Below are 20,661 nucleotides of genomic sequence, written 5' to 3' on the forward strand. Positions count from 1 at the left end.
CAGTACAAAGACATGCTGAGGCTAATTGGAATTACTGAATTGCCCATAGGTGTGCATGTGTGTGTGAGTGAGTGTCAGTGTGCCCTGCAACCATCCTGGGTTGTTCCTCACCTTGTTTCTGTAGCTTCTGGGATAAGCTCCAGCCACTGAAGCTTACCTTTCATATGAGAAAATGCTTTTTACATATTGATTCTCTACAACATAAAAGTCTCATCCATAGGATTCGGACTCTGCTGTAGGACTGATAGCGGTTTTATTCTCTCCATCATGGTTGGTTTCAGTTGGCATTGGTGTCAGCTGTATGTAAACTGTGTAACATGAATAACTGCAGCATCTTTAACGTACCCTATTAGAGCTGGACTCACTTGGCTTCACAATCTCTAGTTTAATGTGGAAGATCATATTTTTACATTATGTCACAGAAATTCATACATTATCTAACTATATATTGAGGTCAGCGGAGAACTTCTTGTACATGAACCCACACATGTACAGAGCCCCATGCAGGTTTTTACACCCAGCATAGGTCTAAACCCTCTCCTCTGAATGACTTTCGCTCTACACCAAAATCAAAACGAAGTTCTTCACCAAGATCAATTTTCCTCTGAGCTAAGAAAAGGATGACGTCCTGCTCTTTCCCATCCATCTCCACGGTGTAGAGCCTGGGCCGAATGTTGGCTTTCTTCCTGGAATGATTAATTAGCCGTCCAAAAGTTTGCTTCTTGGGGTGGCACTCACATTGAGGTGCGTGTGCATCAATGCACATGTGATTATTTTTACTGTTCTTGAAGAAAAACATATACCCAGTCTGCTCCTCAGTTGTAGCCTGGTGGATCTGCCAGCCCTCTGTGGCTGTGACTACCCGCCCATGATAGTCACAGACCACCTCACCAGCCTGGAAATGCCGGGTCGTGCAGACGCCCTTGCCCTTCCCCACAATGTCCACCACCACCAGTCCCTTCCACTTTTGTGTGGTGATGAGCTTCTGGATGCGCCTCGAGTCCATCGCCGTCTTGACAGATCCGGTGGGCTTCCAGTCTTTTAGGATCCTGGCAGCGCTGGGGACGTTGCTCTTCCAACCTTGCTTCTTTATCCAAGCGTTGACCCTCGACTCTGTGGGTTCCCGTCTGCCAAAGTGTGCTGTCAAAAGCAAATGAAATTGGTTGGTTAGTCAAGAAGACCATGTGAATCGTGTACATAGGATAGTTTCTCAGTAAAAAGGTCATTAATTAGTGTCAATAACAATACTCAACAGAGGACATGCTTCACGCGCAGTTTCATCTGGGCCTTCAGCCAGCGCTCGTAAAGCTGCCTCTGGAACTGGCCTGACGTCTGTGAACGAATGGTCCTGTCTGGCACGTCTCCATCCAGGGTCACCGGATGAGTCTGCAGAAGCCGGTCATATGCTGCCTGGACGTCGGTCCCTTGATTTGATCCGGGGGCAGCACTCCGCACAGCGCCACGGGTAGCACGGATGGTTCCCTCTTCTGCAGAGGAGGCACTGAAATACAAACAGTTTAAGATTAGTGTTCAGTTATGAGGGCTTTGATTGTGTGTGTTGAAAGTCCGACAGCAAACATAAATCATGCTTACCTTAAGTCACCTGCCAGCTTGCTCAGCAGCTTACTGGCTGCCACCACATCTTGAGCCGTCGCAGCAGAATGACTGAGATAATCAGCCACCAAAGTCTTTTCAGAGTCTGTCATGTTCTTGCTGGCTGTCCCAAACACTCGACGGGCAGTCTGGCTGGTCACTGGGTCCAACTGGTATCTAAAGCGCAAAATTAACATGGCCTTTATTAATACTTCCCACATGATGCCTGATAACGTGTATTCAGAACATATTGTGGGGGAAATGCATCACGATGGTTAGCTTACCTTTGGTGCAGCCGGTGGAGGTCGTTTGATGCATTGTATATCGGCCTCCCTGAGGTGGAGACAAAGAACCTCTCATCTCCCCCCTGCTGATTGGTGGTTCTTTTGCTCCAATTGGAGGCCAGGAGCTGCGGACGCACGTGACTGAAGTAGGTCTCAAACCACTGTCGGCAGAGGAAAAACATGAACAAGGATTTAATTTTGAAAAGGTGCTGTTTGGTTCGGGCAGGAAATATGAAATAAATCTGGACCAATTTGAATAACTTACCTTCTCCTCCTCAGAGGATAGGGCAAACGCAGCCACTCGTCGTGTGGACGATCTGTGCTCCTTTACCCCAATGACCGTGTAGCCCGACTCGTCTCTGGTCCTCTTCATCCACTCCTGGACCTGCACAAAACAAGGACGTCACACTCATTAATAAAGGTAACGGCAAAAGTGTCAGTGACAGACAAAAAAAGAGTACAATACTTACAGTCATGTGCTCCACCACGCCTGCTTGCTGGAGATGCTTCAGGATGACAATGGCCTCCAGGTAGTTGAGCAGGAGGCAGCACTCTTTCAACTCCAGGGGTGTTTCTTCTGGATAAACCTTTCCGACGATCGCCAAGAAGTCGTGCTTGGCAGCCCTCAGCACGGCCCAGCAATCTTCTGGAATCAGAGGGTTCTTCTCTGTCAGAATGGCATGCCTATAGAAAAATCAATTATTCTCAATCCTGATTTATACAGTCCACACGGAGGGGACTATGGGCAGAATTTATAAGCAAATCACGATGTCAAATGAAATAGGTTATAACAATTGAACTTACCTCCTTTGGCTGATCTCCTTAGTCACCAGCTTAGAACAGCTCAGCTGTAGTGAGCTCAGTTCCTCCATGAAGAACTTGGCGTTGTTCCACAGTCCTCTGCTGTCGTGCCGGAGATCGGTGATGACAGTGTGGTACTTCAGGAATCTGTCAGAGGAAGTACAGGTATCTAAGTATTCATATGTACGATATACACACATGTTCATATGCACATATATAAAATACGCATTAAAATACTATAAAAAAAATATACAAAACATGCTACCAACCTCTTCAAGCTCTTCAGGTAGTTCACCTGGGTCTGCCCGGACAGCCCGGCCTCACTCAGCTCCCGGAAGAAGAGCCTGGCCTTCTCCCTCTCCCTGACAAATTCAAGGGAAGGCTTCAGAGGGTTCATATAAAACATGAACCTGCTGACATTTTCCACCTAAAAAGAAAAAAAAGAATGAGAATGAATATATGAATATATTACTTACTAAAGCTAAAAGAAGAGTGCATTCTAAGGGAATCCTCACCTCCTGCTTAAAATTTTCATTCAGGAGATCCTTCTCCAAGTATGTGGCGAAGCCCTTCAGGAGGGGATGGTCCAGAGAATGTTTCCTGTACAGTCCCTTCTCCTGCATCATGCACCTGGAGGTCTGTGGCCACTGCACCTCCCGGGTACTGCCATGTGGAAAACATATTTTGTCATAAAATTGCACATTAAATTGGCTCACAAACAAAAGCAAAGAGTATCAATGAAGCTGTAAAGCCGAGATACTCATACTCACACTTGAAAGGTCTCTTCAAGCTGCCCGCTGCTGACACTGACAATGTCTTCCGACTGCTCACTCTCTGTGCTCTCCGGTCGCTGCCCGGTTGTGACTGTACCAGCCACCACAGGAACACTGCTGGTCTGCGCCACCACTGCTGGGGAGGGGGTGTCAGTCACCACCATGTGCCGACGCTCCAGCTCCTGGACCAGCCTTTCAAAAAAATAAGTAAATAAAAAACTGTTAGTAAATGTCATACAGAAGAAACGACGTGAGATGTGTAAAAAAGACTGTAGAGTTTTCCCACCAACCTGCTCATAGGATTAGCATCATCCATAATGTCTTGCAGGTGCCTGTAGCTGAACACCCTGCCACACTGCAGAACTTCAAGCGAATCCTGCTTCGCCTTCTCCACTACTTCACGGATGTCCTTCTTTGAAGACCTTTTCATGCACACCCTAGTCAGATGCACTGGAAGGCGTGTCTGTGTCTTCTTGCACATGGGGCAGAGCAGGAAATGCCTGTTGGAAGCACTTGGGATAAAAAAAAAACAAACATTTATTTATTTACAGTTAGGTCATGGAAGTGTTAGCATATAGGAGAGAGGTGGTGAGTTTAGTGGAGTGGTGTCAGGACAATAATCTCCCCCTAAATGCTGACAAAACCAAGGAGATGATTGTAGACCCACGGAAGAAAGAAAAACAACACACACCACTGCATATTGAAGAGAAGGAGGTGGAGAGAGTGAAATATCTTGGTGTTCACTTGAGTGATGACCTCACTTGGTCTCACAACATCAATCAGCTGGTCTCAACAGCGTTTGCATTTCCTAAGAAGGCTGAGGAAATTTGGAATGGCAACCAGAATTTTTAAAAACTTCTACAGAAGTACTATTGAGAGTATTCTCACCAGCAACATCACAGTTTGGTTTGGGAACTCAACTGCAAAGGACCGGAAAGCCTTGGAGCGGGTGGTGAGAATTGCCCAAACCATTATTGGAGCTGCTCTACCATCACTGGAGGACAACTATCACCCCAGAGTCATCAGGTAACATCATTAGAGACAATAGCCACCCTCAGCATAGACTGTTCACACTTCTGCCTTCAGGCAGATGCTACAGAAGTGTGAAATCAAGAACCACCAGATTAAAGAACAGTTTTTATTCACAGGCCATCAGGCTGGTGAATGATTCACACCCACTATCCCTTCCCCCCATAACACTGACTTAATTGTCAGGACAATTACCCTGTGAACAAGGAGAACCATAACCACTCTCCACCCATGCACACACATACACACACAGAGAACAATTTCTGCAGACTCTGTACAACACATGGACCAGTCAGTGAACTTTATATTCACTTCAGGTCTCATTTAATTGCTCTTTTGCACAATATTGTAAATTATTTCTGAATGTTTATGTGTTTGCACAATAGCCTTTGTCTAAATATTATTTATTTTTGTAATGCACATTGTATTGTCACTCTGTGTTTACTGTTCTATGTTTAGGGCGATGCGACGGAACATGTGGGAGTAAGATTTTCATTGTACGGTGTAACTGACTGTTTTTACCATGCATTTGACAATAAATTTCTTAATCATAATCATGTTGACTATTTAGTCAAATGAAAATGCAAATGAAAAAATAGTATTCTACCCTTAAATTGCTTCGAAAAATTGTTTTAGTTTTGTAATGGATGCAGTTTAAGTTTTAACAATCAATAAATAGTCAGACTTTTACACAGTGTCAGTAAAGTACATACAAGGAAGAACAAATTTATCCACAGTTTTTACAGATTCAAATGCAATAATAAATTGATCATAACTTACAATTTGGAAGCCATTCTTGATAAATTCTTCAACAATAGATGAAATCTTCTACAGAGTCTTTAGCTCTTGTCTCGCTGGAAGCAGAGGTAGAGTAACTGTACATGTGGAGGTCTCCTCTTAATATACCATTCTGACCGCGTCCCCCCCCACGTAGCCTCGCCCACCCCACCCCCAGTGGCATTGTGAGGGACACTTTGAAAGACGATTTCAAATGTGAAACAAAGTAACTTTTAAGAAGGATAAGAACCGAATTTATATTTCTAAATAGAGTGCAGTTCTAAAACTTCTGCACGAATTCGCCACCACACCACATACGTATATAGTATACTATAATATAATTTACCCAAACAACAGATCCCTTATGTTGCTGCTCATATACATTTGATTTGTGTCTGTCTTTGCCATTTCAAAACCATGTTGTGGGGTGATTTTAATATAAGCTATCGGAGCTGTAATTATGTCAGTTTTACCTCTTGATTAATGTGGAAGATCGCAATTTAACATAAATAGAATGTAATAATGAATGTTTGTTTTCTTATGTCTCGGTCACGGCAACGCCCCGCATACCATCGGAAAGCTACAGCGATTCTGAGCAACATTGCCAGTATGATCCAATTTCGATTTCCCCGTTTTTACCCTGAAATTTCTGCCTGAAATTGCCACCCCGCCCCCGTCTTGCTCTAACGCACACTCGCACTCGCTCACTATTTGAAACGAGCCAGCCTTAAAGGGCCCAGATCGCATTACAGATGGTACCACAGATTGTTCTAATCCGTACTGTTCTGACACAGACAAATTGACATACAGTGACTACTACAGTACTACAGTATTAGCAGGAGGATAGGCTCAGTCTAAAATGTTCCTAAAATTTTGGTGTATTGCTCTTCATCCAATGGGGCTATCGGCATTACTGGTTAAAAGAAAAAAACCTTCCAAAATAAGTCATTAATACATTTATTTGACTCACTCTGCTTTATTACGTGACCTGCTGTTTACGTGATCTCAGCCTAATTGTTGTGTTCCCAGACTGTTGGGGGATGGATAGCCCTGCATGTGCATCGCAGAGAGGTGCAAAACAGCCATCAATGAAACAATCGCCCTAGGCTGGCAAGCCCATCCCAGGTATGTGTCCCCTCATCCCAGATGTTAATGTTAACGATTGTCCTGTGGGTCACACTGGTAATTCTTGAGGCTTCCTTAAATGGTCCCATTAGTCATCATGTTTTTATGCTCCACAAATACTGTAGGTTTTCAGCTTTATTTGCCTGAGTACATTTTATATTGTCTGTGATGCTGCTGCAGATCAGGCCTGATCAATTAGGCTATTTTCACTGATTGCATTGCTTTGACCTCTGTGATTTTGCTATGGTTATCTTGCTAATTCCTTTGCAAACTGTAAAATAAAAGCATGATTCCTTGAGCAGACGGGGTGTGTGTTTGAGTATGTAATGTGCGTTGGTGTATTTCCAATCTATTACAGGTCAGTGTGCCATGCATCAGATTGGTAGTGGCCCAGTGTATAATGCTCCTAATATTTTGAAGGGTTACTCTAAAACTACTGGGGCTATAAGCACTGGGCTCTTTGTGGACTACAAATGCTTTACTTTAATTTGATGTATGATTTGCCTGCGTGGCCTAATGCAGGGCTGTGTTGGAGTACACCGTCTCCACCAGGTGAAGAGATTCACAGCTGACACGTGGAGAGGTTGCAGGTCACCAGTTTATTCCTAAATAAAGTAAATATTGGTAATCAAAAAAGTCATTCAAAGTAGGTCTAATAGGATTTTTTTAATTTCACGTAATGCTGTCAGTGAAAATTTATTTTATAGAGACGCAGCAGCAGCATCAACAGAAAAAAATGAGGAATTTAAAACGTGGATGCTTAGCCTGTTTATTCTTTATGCTATTAAGCCCACTGATTTATGTTGTCCCCCACAAGAGGCTCTTACTTAAACTCAAAGCGACAGGTATTTTAGGAACTGTAGCGACCTGGATTGATAACTGGTTAACAGATAGGACGCAGCGAGTAGTTATAAGAGGCCCAATGTCACAGTGGGCCTGCGTTCATAGTGGGGTCCGCAGGGTTCAATTTTAGGACCACTTGTTCCTAATTTACATAAATGATATAGACACCAATATATACAGTAAACTGGTGAAATTTGCAGATGACACCAAGGTGGGTGGTGTAGCAGATACTGAACTAGCGACTCAGCAGCTACAGCGAGATCTTGATTTAATTAGTGACTGGGCCAATACCTGGCAGATGAAATTTAACATAGATAAATGTAAGGTACTCCATGTAGGGAGCAGAAATATAAAGTACAGGTATTTTATGGGACCTACTGAAATAAAGGTAACTGATTATGAGAAAGACCTTGGTATGTATGTTGATGCTTCCATGTCTCATTCTCGCCAGTGCGGGGAAGCAATAGAAAAGGCCAATAGGATGTTGGGGTATATCTCCAGGTGTGTGGAGTTTAAGTCAAGGGAGGTAATGCTATACATATGGCATACTGTAGGTGTGATGATGCCACACTGCTATTATGACACCTCCAAGAACTGGAAAAACAAACAAAACAAAACAAAAAAACAGCAGACTGCAACAACATTAGGAGCAGAGAACAGAGCATCATATGAACTTATGATGCAGCATGCAGGAAAAGAAAACAGAGTAGGATTAGTAATGTAATACGAGTCAAAAGTTTAGACAATTATGCTTTATGGAGCTCTTTTTATGACTAAAACTACAACATAACACAAATGGGGTTATGAAGTAAACAAAATAAGTGTACACAAATCTAAAGAAAAGGAATTCCTTCCAGTAGTCCTGAAAGAGTTCCCATATGTGTTGAGCAATTGTTGGCTGTTTTGAAACATACTTTGTTATAGTTAAAGTTAAATAAAAAAAAATAAAAAATAAACACGAGTTGCATGCCTAAACTTTTGACTGGTACTGTATGAACATAAATGAAAGCATCAATAGCCATCTCTACAATATTCTTTGAATATTTTGGTCAAAAATATTCAAAGAATATTCAGCCTTGAAATAACATCATATGAACTTGATGTCATGAACTTATGAACTCCTCATGAAAAGAAAAGCTTCACTATTTCCTAAAACCTCTTTGATCAATGAAGGGGTGTGCCATCTTTCATCACCAAACTCATCAAGTAGTTCCTGCCTCACAACAAAAACTCTACTCTCTCTGCTCAATTCAAACAGCTCAGTGGAGTTTTGAAACCTTTGGCATGGGGATTGCAACTGTTCATGATGTCAAAGCCTGTCAATCATCTAAAAGCAAATATATGTATTATAACAGGAGGAATCTGAATCATTAGCATAAATAACATGTTTCCATGTATCATTAGCTAATTACTAAAATATAGCATCAATGTTTTTCACTATTTGCTTCATGGTTATTAAACTTTGCATGTAACATTACCTCAATGAATTCGGCTGCTGCTTCACAGTGTTGAAACTGTGAATAGCCGAGGTCCCTCAATGTGCGCTGAGCTACTGTCACAGAGCGACTCAGTGTTTGTGCAGCCACGGACACCTTCATTTTCTGTGAATCAAAATTCACATGCTTGTCTGTGATTTTGTTGGCAGCATGCAGCCCTTCTTTTGCTTGGACATCATTCAGATTAACTATGTATGTCCAGTTGATCTGGCCAGTGGTGCTGCTTATTGGGCTGTAGACCTGCAACATATTTCGTGCCAAGTTCAAGATGTGGCAAGGATCCATCGTCACAAACACCTTTGCACCAGTCACTGGATGTGCAAAAAAAGTTTTTAACGGTTCACCAGGGTTGACCTTCAGCCGGCATCCAAGCTGGTTACACATGCTGACATTGGAGGCATGTCCATCCATTGTAACAGACGCCACTGTCATCCCATGCTCATGCAGTTCCTCCAATGCATGAACAAGTAGCACCTTCTGTGTCTCTGGCAACAGGGAGTTGATCAGGTAGTATGCAGTTGGAGCCTTCCAATGGCCTTATAGGCCAACCACCATAAAAACAAGAGCCTGTGTGGCCACATCCGTTTCATTCACTCCATCCCCCATATCCACAAAGCCAGACATTTCCTAGGTATGTGGATCATATTGGACATGTTTTTTGATGGTCATGGCATCCAATAGAAGACTCACGCGTCTATATTTAGCCGGATCTTCATCATGTTGAGTCCAGGGTTGGCATCTAAAAGAACTTGGTATAATGAAAAAATCCAGTTTAATCCAAATGCCCAATTCAGGATTTTTTCAATCAATTAATAATCACTGTGGGCGATAACCATAAGCAACAATTTGATCACATGATGAGGATTTACTTAAAAGGCTTCTATTTATTATGCATCATTATTTATTTATGGTATTGATTAATTACACCACCTTTTACATGTCATGATTAAGGGATAAAAATAAAAGCTTAGAAAGAATACATCAAATGGATGAATACCTTTGCAATGTATGTGGATGTGGGAAATTAAGATGGAGAGACTCTCTGAGATAATTGTAGGCTTTGGGACCATGTAGGTGGAGACTGAGGGCAAACTCTTTCTGATCTTTTGTATACTCATGGCTCTGTTTGGACAGGAGATGCACTGGAAGAGCTAAAATTCATTCAAATTAGAAACTCCCTTTGAAATAATAATTAGGATGGCTTTTGGAATTTTACCCTTAAGTACATACCACTTTCTCCATATTTGTATTTTATTTCTATTCTACCTGAGTATAAATCCAGCCTCTCTTTCAGCCCTTCATTAATGAGGTTCTTCTCCCTCAAATTTTGCAGAAGACCACATACTCTGTTCTTTGCTCTCCGTTCTCGATCCTTAGCGTTTCTCTTTTCATGCTCTCCACCCTAGATAAGATTTCATTGAGTCTAGTCCTTAGGTTTTCAAGAGATGTAGGCAGCGCGTAGGAATGGTCCAAGTAGACACAAGGAGTCAAGTTTATATCACATCAGTCAATTCATAGTTAGTATAACGTGCTGTCTGCTGGTCTGTATTTGTAATCACGTCACCCCGCAATTCCACTGTGAGCACTGCATGCGTGTGTGTATCTGATTTAACAGCAGCATGTTTCAATGTGTATGCATTAGTTTATCTGAAAAGCATGACAGGGGGTAGGGTTTTGTGTCAAAAGAGGTTTGAAAAGGACCTTAGTACTCACAACACTAGGATCAGGCAGAGCTTCAGTCTCTTGGACAGGCAAAGAACAGTCTACTGACAGGTTCACCTGTGCCCTCACTGAAGTCAGTGTGGTCCTGGTTGCCATGGGCTAATTTGAAAGAAAATAAAATGCTTAAAAACATGAACAGAGTTAGATATGTCACAGCCTAATGCTATGGAATACATGACTGATTCCTTTAAAAAAAATTACTTTTCACTGACTATCTAATCCTTATAGCCTAACTACACACCTACCCTTTGGAGATGAGTTGGAAACCTGAACACAGAGGGAAGAGCTCCATCTCTGATTCTCACAGTCTGACCTGTCCTGTCAAAATCCTCCTGTCTAAAGTGCTCATGGCAGAGCCTGGATGCATCATTGGCGCTAAAACCTTCACGCCTAAGGGCTACCTCCCACTGCTTCCTGAGGTGGATTTCTTTGGGAAACCTTCAAAGTTTGAGAAATGATTGATGATTGATTAGGAAATAGAATGTACATATTATCCAAAGATAAACCGAAGAAACAGTGCTCAGTATTTACTTGCAGTGGTACTCCAGAAAGCAGTTTCTCCCCTCTGAAAAGCGGAGATGGAGATTGCACTTGCTGAAAAATCAACTTCAGTGTAGGATTTGGAGGCTTTGTTTCAGCATTGCATCTTTTGCACTGGTTCTGGGATCTAAGAGCCGAACCACTAATGGGACACAGGTGAAGTAACAAATGAGCAACACAACACAATAGATGATGAAGTGATGGAAATGCTCAGGTGTAATATCTTGTGTGTTTACAGAGATATATATTTCATATGATAATGTGTATGGTCAGAAATCATGAGTAAGTTGTGATTTGTGTTTTTAGACACATTTTTCGCTAGCACAACTCCTTAGATGGCTGGACAATTTCCTGTCCTCAGATGTGGAAGCACACAGATGACTTCAATCGGTCTTTGACAGTTGATGTCACACTCGCTAAAGTCGCAGTGTATTCTGGGTCGAATCGGCATTTTGCAGGTATATAACTCAAGAGCAAGCGTTTGCATCCGCCTTTATCCTTCGAAAGATGGGATACTCGTGCTATGTGAAAGGCTGTCATACTAAATCACAAGGCAGAAAGGTGGACCACAACATAAGATTTTTTCGGATTCCCACTTGGAAAAAAGGATATGGACGGCAGGTAGAGGAGGTGTTAAATTATTCCATGTATTATTATTTATTATGCATTTGTAAGGCTGTCTACATGATTACAGTTAACTTCATCATATAATTACTAATAACTTAACTTGAACATAAGAAATTTATTGAAGTAGCCATTTGGCTGCATCCAGACCTGTTAGAATCTAATATGCCTGGACCATGTCCCCCCTTAGTCTAATTTGTTCGAGGCTGTACAGATTTGTTTGCAACTTGATTACAAGTTAGCGTACCTTTGCAGTGACGATTGTGTTGTCGCAGTCCTGCCTTCGAAATGTGAACAGATCCTACACCCAGCCATTGATCAAATGTCCGTGGGCTTCAAGAGATTTATAGTTCTTGAACTGTTCATATGTGTAAGTGTTACCCGTCTCAGGCTGGAGAGACCCGAAGAGGTAAGTGGAATACACTGCAGAAAAGTACGACAGACACATGAATTTGCCGCGAGCTCTGTTGAGGTTTTATGAACTCTGCATTCTTTCTCATTTCGTCTATCATAACATAATAACATGAATTGTACATTCACTTTTAAAGAAAAGAACAGTTTCCTAGTACAACAATACTGTAACCAAATTCCAAATAAACTCAATGTATTCAAATGTTCAAGTGTACAAATAAAGTCTCTATCCCTTATATAAATGTAAACCAATACATTATGTTCACAAAGGTTATCCCCTTTTTCATACTCACATATTCGGTTCACCATTATAAACAGAGCATGAAATCCACTGTCACTTTCTCCTTAAACCGTTATTTCCCCACACGGACGACGCCATTTTGGCTCTGACCTAAATACACTTGTCGCCATTTTGGCTCATCTCACTAACTTTAACTCCGATCGAAAACGCATTTAACTCACACACATTTACCTATGAAATCACAATACGTATATACAACTTATCAAAACACTTGTAAACTCAGTTTAAGTACATGCTCGTTAGTATTTCGCTGTCTCTATTCACAGTTTACACTACTTAATTACTGGTTCGTACTGAAACCGTATCAAATAGACCATTCGCCAAGACAAATTACATTCATATACATCCACATGTATCACAATCACCATGACTCATTTAATGTCACTTTACAGGGTTAACAAACCGTATTTTTCCCTACCTGCAGAAAAGTACGACAGACACATGAATTTGCCGCGAGCTCTGTTGAGGTTTTATGAACTCTGACCTAAGCTGCTCAATTCCACCTCTCAAAAGCGCTAAGCGCCCTCTACAGGAGGCACAAATGACCATTTCAGGGTTAACCCAAAAATACATTGGAGTCAGTAATGAATTTAGTGATGTGACATTGTTCCTCATACATTTTTTTAATTTGTGAATGAGGGGTCAATCTTTTTTCTATATACAATATCTGCACACAGACAGTTATCTTCGACCCTCTACACTCTCCCCTATTTTCTTAGATGGCTCCTGACATCTGAGTAATCTTTGACCCATGCTACATTGCTTTAACCCTTTTTTTTCTTTTTGTTCCCCCACCTCAGTACCCATGATGACCCCAATGACAGCAGGGATGAGTGGGCATACACTGGTAGTAGAGAGTATTATTATGTGGGATGAATTGCTGTGTAGACCAAAGTGCTTTTGCCCCTGCTCTCCAAGGTCGACATGATGGTTCACCCAAAGCATCATAAGTGAACATTCCCCGGGGTTTTCCCACTCTTTGTGTCCTTCTCACATTGCTTTCCTCCACCACCTCAGTTTCATCTTCTATGTCTCTTCCCCCTTCTGCTTCATTCCTTAGCCTCTCCTGACCTTTATCTGGCATTGCAGGCTTTGGACTTGGGACAAACTTTGGTGTCTCCACGGGTCCCTGATCCAAATCCAGGATCTGATTTTCCAAAGAATCACATCTTTCATCAGGACGGAATTCCGTTGCTGTCGGACGAAGGTGAGAATGGGTTTGGGTTGTTCGAGTTACAGGTTCCTTTTCCGTTTGTGGAATGGTCACAAATTTGTAGCAAGGTATATTCTTACAAAGTTCATATCGGTAAGTGTGTCCTTCCTCATCTGAGGTATCTGATTCAGACTCATTCTCTGATTGGGGTATTACTTGCTTGTTTGGTTGTCCTTTCTTTTTCTCCTTTCTTTTAGCATTAGGCACTTCTAAAGGTAGGTCATTCACAGCCAGCAGGAGGTTGCGGTGCAACACACGAAGAGTCTTGGAACCTGTCTCGGATTGTATTCTGTACACCGGGCCATCACCAATGCGCTCGACTATCCGATGTACATCCTTCTCCCAGTATGCACGCAACTTTCCCGGGCCACCTCTTTCGGAAAGGTTTCTGACCAACACCCGGTCTCCTGGTTGAAGGATGGCACCTCTCATTCCTCGGTCATAGTATTTCTTGCCCTTCGCTGAAGACCTTCGGCTGTTCTCTTTTGCAATCTGATATGCTTTTCTCATTCTGTCTTCCCATTGCTGCACAAAAGCGTGTTGGTTTGAACTATCTTTATTAATTTTCAGATTAAACAACAAGTCGACAGGCAATCGGGGTGATCTGCCGTACAAGAGGAAAAATGGAGAATAGCCGGTCGATTCGTGCCTGGTACAATTATAAGCATGCACCACGTGAGGCAAGTAGTCTTTCCATTCATTTTTTTTTTCTTCCTCTAGAGTCCTGAGCATTTGCAGAATTGTCCGATTTAGCCTCTCCACAGGATTACCCTGAGGATGATATGGTGTGGTCCTTGAGTGGGCTATTCCTGACAGCTGTTGTAACCTCTGAAACAGGTGGTTCTCAAATTCTTTGCCTTGGTCGTGGTGTAGTCTTTCGGGATACCCAAATTGAGGAATGAAGTCCTGAAAGATCTTCTCCGCCGCGGTTTTGCCTGACTTATTCCTCGTTGGATATGCCTGGGCAAATCGCGTGAAATGGTCAACCAACAGAAGAATATACTCATAACCGCCTTTGCTCGGCTCAAGATGCATGTAGTCCACACTGACCAGCTCAAATGGGGAACTGGATGAAAGGGAACCCATGGGTGCTCTTTGATGGACGTGGGGATGTTTTTGTTGTATACAGGGACACTTGGTGGTTATGTACTCCTCTATCTCCTTCCCCATTGAGGGCCAGTAAAAGCGTTCACGGGCAAGATGAAGCACTTTCTCAACTCCCACATGTCCCATTTCATTGTGCAACTTTTTAATCACCATGGCTCTAAACTGCGGAGGGAGAACTAACTGGCAGTGCTGCCCTGCTTTTCTATACAAAATTCCATCTTCCATATCTAATTTTGTCCATTCAAAGAGAAGTCTCCTCGTTTCCTTTTTCATGAGATTCTTATCTTTCCCATTTGGTGTCCAGCCTCGTCCTTTCAACTGGATTACCTCACCGATTGCTGGGTCGCTTCGTTGTGCTGCTCTGACTTCTTCGGGAGTGACAGTGAAACTACTCTCCCCAGTGAACAAAATTTCCTTCCTTGGAGTGTTGAGCTCTAAGGCAGCTACCCACGGCACATCACTGTCGGCCACAGCTTTACTACCCCACCACACAGCATACACTGTTTCGGGGGAAAACGTTTCGTTGTGTTCTGTTATGATATCCGACAGTTTCACGGGGTGCCTTGACAGTGTATCGGCGTCAACATTGGCTTTACCCGGTCTGTATTTGATGTCAAAATGAAAGTCTGCTAACTCCCCCACCCAGCGCTGCCCAACCGCGTTCAACCTTGCTGTGCTGAGGACATAGGTCAGCGGATTGTTATCGGTGTAAACTGTGAATGTTGGGGCATGATAAAGATAATCTCTGAATTTATCACAGATGGCCCATTTAAGTGCCAAAAACTCCAGTTTACCCGAATGCAAATGGTAGTTTTTTTCCGCTGTTGTTAACGTACGGGACCCATATCCAATGACACGGAGTTTATTGCCCTGTTGCTGATACAGCACGGCCCCTAGGCCTTCATTGGAAGCATCCGTGTGTAACACAAAAGGTAGATCGAAATTTGGGTAAGCCAGCACTGGTGGACTAGTTAACATGTCTACAAATCGGGAAACAACACTCCGATGTTCATCAGTCCAAACAACTGGGGTCTTGGAGCTAAGTTGGCCATTTTCTTTTGATCTTGATGCACCCAGACGACTGGGAACCTGAGGACTGCGTGTACTATCATTCGTCCCAGTGGGCCTTTGGAGAAGCTCAAAGAGTGGCTTAGCTATTCTGGAGAAGTCTTGGATATAGGACCTGTAATAACTTAGAAACCCAAGCAGCGCTCGCACTTCTCCCACTGTGTGGGGTTCTTTGTTCTTCAAGGTCCTGACAGCTTCCAAATCTGCTGGGTCTATCTGAATCCCCTCTCCTGACACCAAACGACCAATGTATCGAACCTGTCTCTTAAATAGCTCACATTTATTTGGACGGAGCTTAATTCCATGCTCCCTCACTTTCTGAAACACTTTTCGGAGATCATCGACATGATCACTGAAGGACTTTGAGTAGCACAGCACATCATCTAAATAGGGAACACAGCATTCATCTCGGATGCCCTCCAACACTCCTTCCATACATCGCTGAAATGCGGCTAGGGCATTCATTAATCCAAAAGGGATACGCACCCATTCGTATAATCCCCATGGGGTATTGAAGGCAGTGACATATCGAGAATCCTCACTCACAAACCCCTGATGGTACGCGCTTCCCTGATCCAGAATGGAAAACCACGAATTTCCCTCCAAGCTGTCTAGCAGATCTTGAATCCTGGGAAGGGGGTGTCGGTCAGAGATTGTCTTTCGGTTGAGATCTCGGAAATCAACACACAACCGCAAGCTGTTGTCCTTTTTTCGAACGCATACCACTGGTGACGAGTACGAAGACGACGACTTTCTGATCCATCCCCTGTTCAACAGGTTTTGTACATAGTCTTTAACCTCCTTATAAAGGGGTTTTGGGATGGCATTATAGCATCTCTGGACCGGTGTGTTATCTGATAGACTGATTTTCAGCTGAAGATCAGGAATACATCCAATATCTCCCTCCTCCTGAGCAAACACATCTGATTCCTCAAACAACATTTTCTTCACTACATCTTGTTCCTGGTCGCTAAGATGTTCAAGATCAACAGGTGGGTGCCACTTTTTTCCCTCTCTCCTCCCATGATATCCTTCACTGTTACAAACATTATCCGTTGACCTTGTCTGGGATGAGCACAAAACTGCACTGCCGATCTGTCTATCTGACTGCTCAATGTTGGAGGATGAGTATATTGGTCTCGCTCCACTGATAGCTTCTATGTTTCCTAAGATAAGCCTCGATGGTAGATAAATGTTGTGATTTGTGGAATTCTGAATTGGAATTTTTACTGTTTTAGAGGCACCAGGGGGCACATTTACCACAGCAGGAAACAACTCCAGCCCTTCTGGGACGAAACTTCCTGACGTTGGTTCAAAAATCATGGTCCCTCCCTTGTGCCATGCCTTTACTCGACACCTCACCTCTAAGACTTGACCACCAGGAATGGTGACTCCAAATTTACCAGTCTTTACTTCCGATCTTACAGTATATTCTTTGGTAATGTTAGAATTCACTGTGGACACTAATGTTTCAGTGGCATCTTTTGGCATCTGCAAGGTCTCAGACAGCAGATCAATCAGATTGATGCTGTTTGCACAATCGCTGTTCTCCCTTATTATCTCTTCAATTACATTGAATCCGAGCAGCGGACAGCCCCCGCACTTCTGACTCACCAACAGGGGAACCTGGATGGCTATGCTGTTTTGTTTACCATTTGAGATCTCTAACAAGGCTTCAACCCATCCATCAAAGGGTACAGTGGTCCCATTCGCTGCAGTGACAGAAAGCTGGCTATCCGCTAATAAAGATTCAAGGGGTTGGATTTTGACTTTTGGTAACGTTTCTGTTAGCCAGACCCGTCCAACAATACTGACCTGGGCTCCCGTGTCCAAGAGCATTTGAGTCCAGACACCATTTAACAGACAAGTGATCATACAACGACTGCCAATCAGCTGAGCAACACGTTTCTTTTCAGCCCCATTGGATGTGTTCGGCATTACAGGCTTCTCACCTCTAAATGCACCAGAAGGACGTTGGGACACTAGATCCTTTGCGGTCACTGGTGGCCCCCCCCCAGTGACCTTCTCTCGTTTGACATTCGACTTCTCGTGAGACAGCCCACAGCTCGATGCCCTGCTTGACCACATCGGAAACAGTGAGTACACACTTCCGCGTTTTGGGATATACATTGTTTGCATTTACCCTTTACTTCTGAATTTAGTGGTTGTTGTGTACTTGTTGCTACTATTTCGGTTTGTCGTTGGGTGCCAGAGTCCATGGACATGACAACTTTCTCTAGGTTCTTTGTCAACGCCGATACTTGTGCAGAAAGTTCATGAATGGCATCACGATTAGCTTTAACTTCTGCATGACTCAAGGGAGCATAATGCCTGTCCACATGATCCTGTTGGGTGGCACTTGCAACCGTGGCCCTCGGTTTATGTGTGTAACCGATTCGTTTCTGCCTTTCAGTTTCCTCACTAACAGACTGTGTGATCAGTTCCAGAATCTGATCGTCGGTGGTTGTCTGTGTCACTATTACTGCTTTAATGTCCCTCCGGACAAATGTGTACTTTTCATTCAGACCCTGGTACAGTGAGTGTAGGAAAACACCTTGGACTAGTTTACGATCATACTGAAACTCAGATTCGGTTTGTCCTGAAGCAAATAACACTCTCTGCTTAAGCCCCATTAACCTGTACACAAACTGTTGAGGGGATTCTTTGTCCTGTTGTTTAGCGTTACTCAGTTCCTGAAATAATTCAGTGCTACTTTTGTCCCTAAGGTGTGCTCTCAGGAACCGTCTTAACTCAGCCACCGTAAGGCTGTCTTTTGTGATAAGCATCTCTTTAAAGGTACCAGGTTTGATTACCTTTAACACAGTTCGAATGATTTCTGTCTCTGTGAAATTTTCTGCAATACCCTCATCAATTTGTTTGCAAATGCTGTTAAAACTCAAATCTGAGTTTGAATCAGAAATTTGTCCACCATAAATTTTAAACTCTCTACGTGGTAAATAAGATGCAACATCAGAGAACTTAATCAGACCAGTCATTTGGTCTGGCGGTCTAGCCAGTGGAACGGTTTTGTCAGGTATTACAGGTGAGGTCAGACCTGTAGGTTGTGTTACCTGCACCCTGACAGCTGCTCCAGTTCCTTTGATGTTGGAAGCCAAACCTCGCCCTGCGGCAACCAACTCACAAACAAGGTCATAAAGGGTCAGCAAGCGGGCCATTCCTTGGTCCTCTAGACTCTGCAGTTGTTCTCCTCGCATGAAATCAACGACGAAGTCGTAAAGTTCCACCTCTGCTGCATCCTCAGTTGGACACGCCCCTCCTTCCTCCTCCATGCAACACAAGGCCACTTTGTAGAGTGCCTTGCCGTTTGAAGAGCTGACCAACCAGTGAAGCTGTTCCTCAATCTCCCACCGTAGTTCTCGGAGAGTAGTCATGACTGGACTGCTGAAGTCTGTTATTCAACTCGCTGGTCTGGGACGAATGACGATTTCCCACAGTGGTTCTTTACTGATTAGCATCCAATCGCTAGATGGCGCTAATCCCGGACGAGCCCCCAAGTTGTTACCCGTCTCAGGCTGGAGAGACCCGAAGAGGTAAGTGGAATACACTGCAGAAAAGTACGACAGACACATGAATTTGCCGCGAGCTCTGTTGAGGTTTTATGAACTCTGCATTCTTTCTCATTTCGTCTATCATAACATAATAACATGAATTGTACATTCACTTTTAAAGAAAAGAACAGTTTCCTAGTACAACAATACTGTAACCAAATTCCAAATAAACTCAATGTATTCAAATGTTCAAGTGTACAAATAAAGTCTCTATCCCTTATATAAATGTAAACCAATACATTATGTTCACAAAGGTTATCCCCTTTTTCATACTCACATATTCGGTTCACCATTATAAACAGAGCATGAAATCCACTGTCACTTTCTCCTTAAACCGTTATTTCCCCACACGGACGACGCCATTTTGGCTCTGACCTAAATACACTTGTCGCCATTTTGGCTCATCTCACTAACTTTAACTCCGATCGAAAACGCATTTAACTCACACACATTTACCTATGAAATCACAATACGTATATACAACTTATCAAAACACTTGTAAACTCAGTTTAAGTACATGCTCGTTAGTATTTCGCTGTCTCTATTCACAGTTTACACTACTTAATTACTGGTTCGTACTGAAACCGTATCAAATAGACCATTCGCCAAGACAAATTACATTCATATACATCCACATGTATCACAATCACCATGACTCATTTAATGTCACTTTACAGGGTTAACAAACCGTATTTTTCCCTACCTGCAGAAAAGTACGACAGACACATGAATTTGCCGCGAGCTCTGTTGAGGTTTTATGAACTCTGACCTAAGCTGCTCAATTCCACCTCTCAAAAGCGCTAAGCGCCCTCTACAGGAGGCACAAATGACCATTTCAGGGTTAACCCAAAAATACATTGGAGTCAGTAATGAATTTAGTGATGTGACATTGTTCCTCATACATTTTTTTAATTTGTGAATGAGGGGTCAATCTTTTTTCTATATACAATATCTGCACACAGACAGTTATCTTCGACCCTCTACACTAGCGCTGATACCATAAACAAGGTAGTTTGTTATATCCAGAGATGAAGTTAGAGGCAACAATGTCGCGTCGGAATTCCATTTTTTTATGTGAGATCATACGGATCTATATTGCTGATTGTTGACAATTTAGCCAAATACTGATCCCTGGCATCCTTCGTAAGTTTTTCTCTGTAAGAAATTTTCTCGTTCTGCTTTTTCTTCTCAATTCTTCCTAGTGTTTGCGTCCGCGAATACCTTCAAAATGGCGAATGGGGGCGTGTCAGACAGTGCAGACACGTGACTGACAAAGACCGATTGTGGGGTGTTGGTATGCACGGTATGTTTAAACAGTTTTTTTTTGTTGTATTTTGGTAATATTGCAAAAACCTATTAAGTTGTAGCTCTTTAACAGTTGGCTG

At 42.8% G+C, this 20,661-nt stretch overlaps 1 long non-coding RNA gene and 1 pseudogene across 1 annotated transcript; both read right to left on the reverse strand.

The window, feature by feature from the left end:
- Positions 1 to 8,967: 8,967 nt before the first annotated feature.
- LOC140582732 (THAP domain-containing protein 6-like) lies at positions 8,968 to 11,922 on the reverse strand (annotated as a pseudogene).
- A 60-nt stretch (positions 11,923 to 11,982) lies between these two features.
- LOC140582868 (uncharacterized) lies at positions 11,983 to 20,240 on the reverse strand. Its single transcript, XR_011985662.1, has 3 exons — positions 18,779 to 20,240; positions 17,660 to 17,781; positions 11,983 to 12,030 (listed from the first exon to the last, which is right to left on the reverse strand). It is a non-coding gene; the product is annotated as an uncharacterized lncRNA (long non-coding RNA).
- Between the last annotated feature and the right edge of the window lie 421 nt (positions 20,241 to 20,661).

This window comes from Paramormyrops kingsleyae, chromosome 25 (assembly GCF_048594095.1).
Source record: "Paramormyrops kingsleyae isolate MSU_618 chromosome 25, PKINGS_0.4, whole genome shotgun sequence".
Classification (NCBI taxonomy): domain Eukaryota; kingdom Metazoa; phylum Chordata; class Actinopteri; order Osteoglossiformes; family Mormyridae; genus Paramormyrops; species Paramormyrops kingsleyae.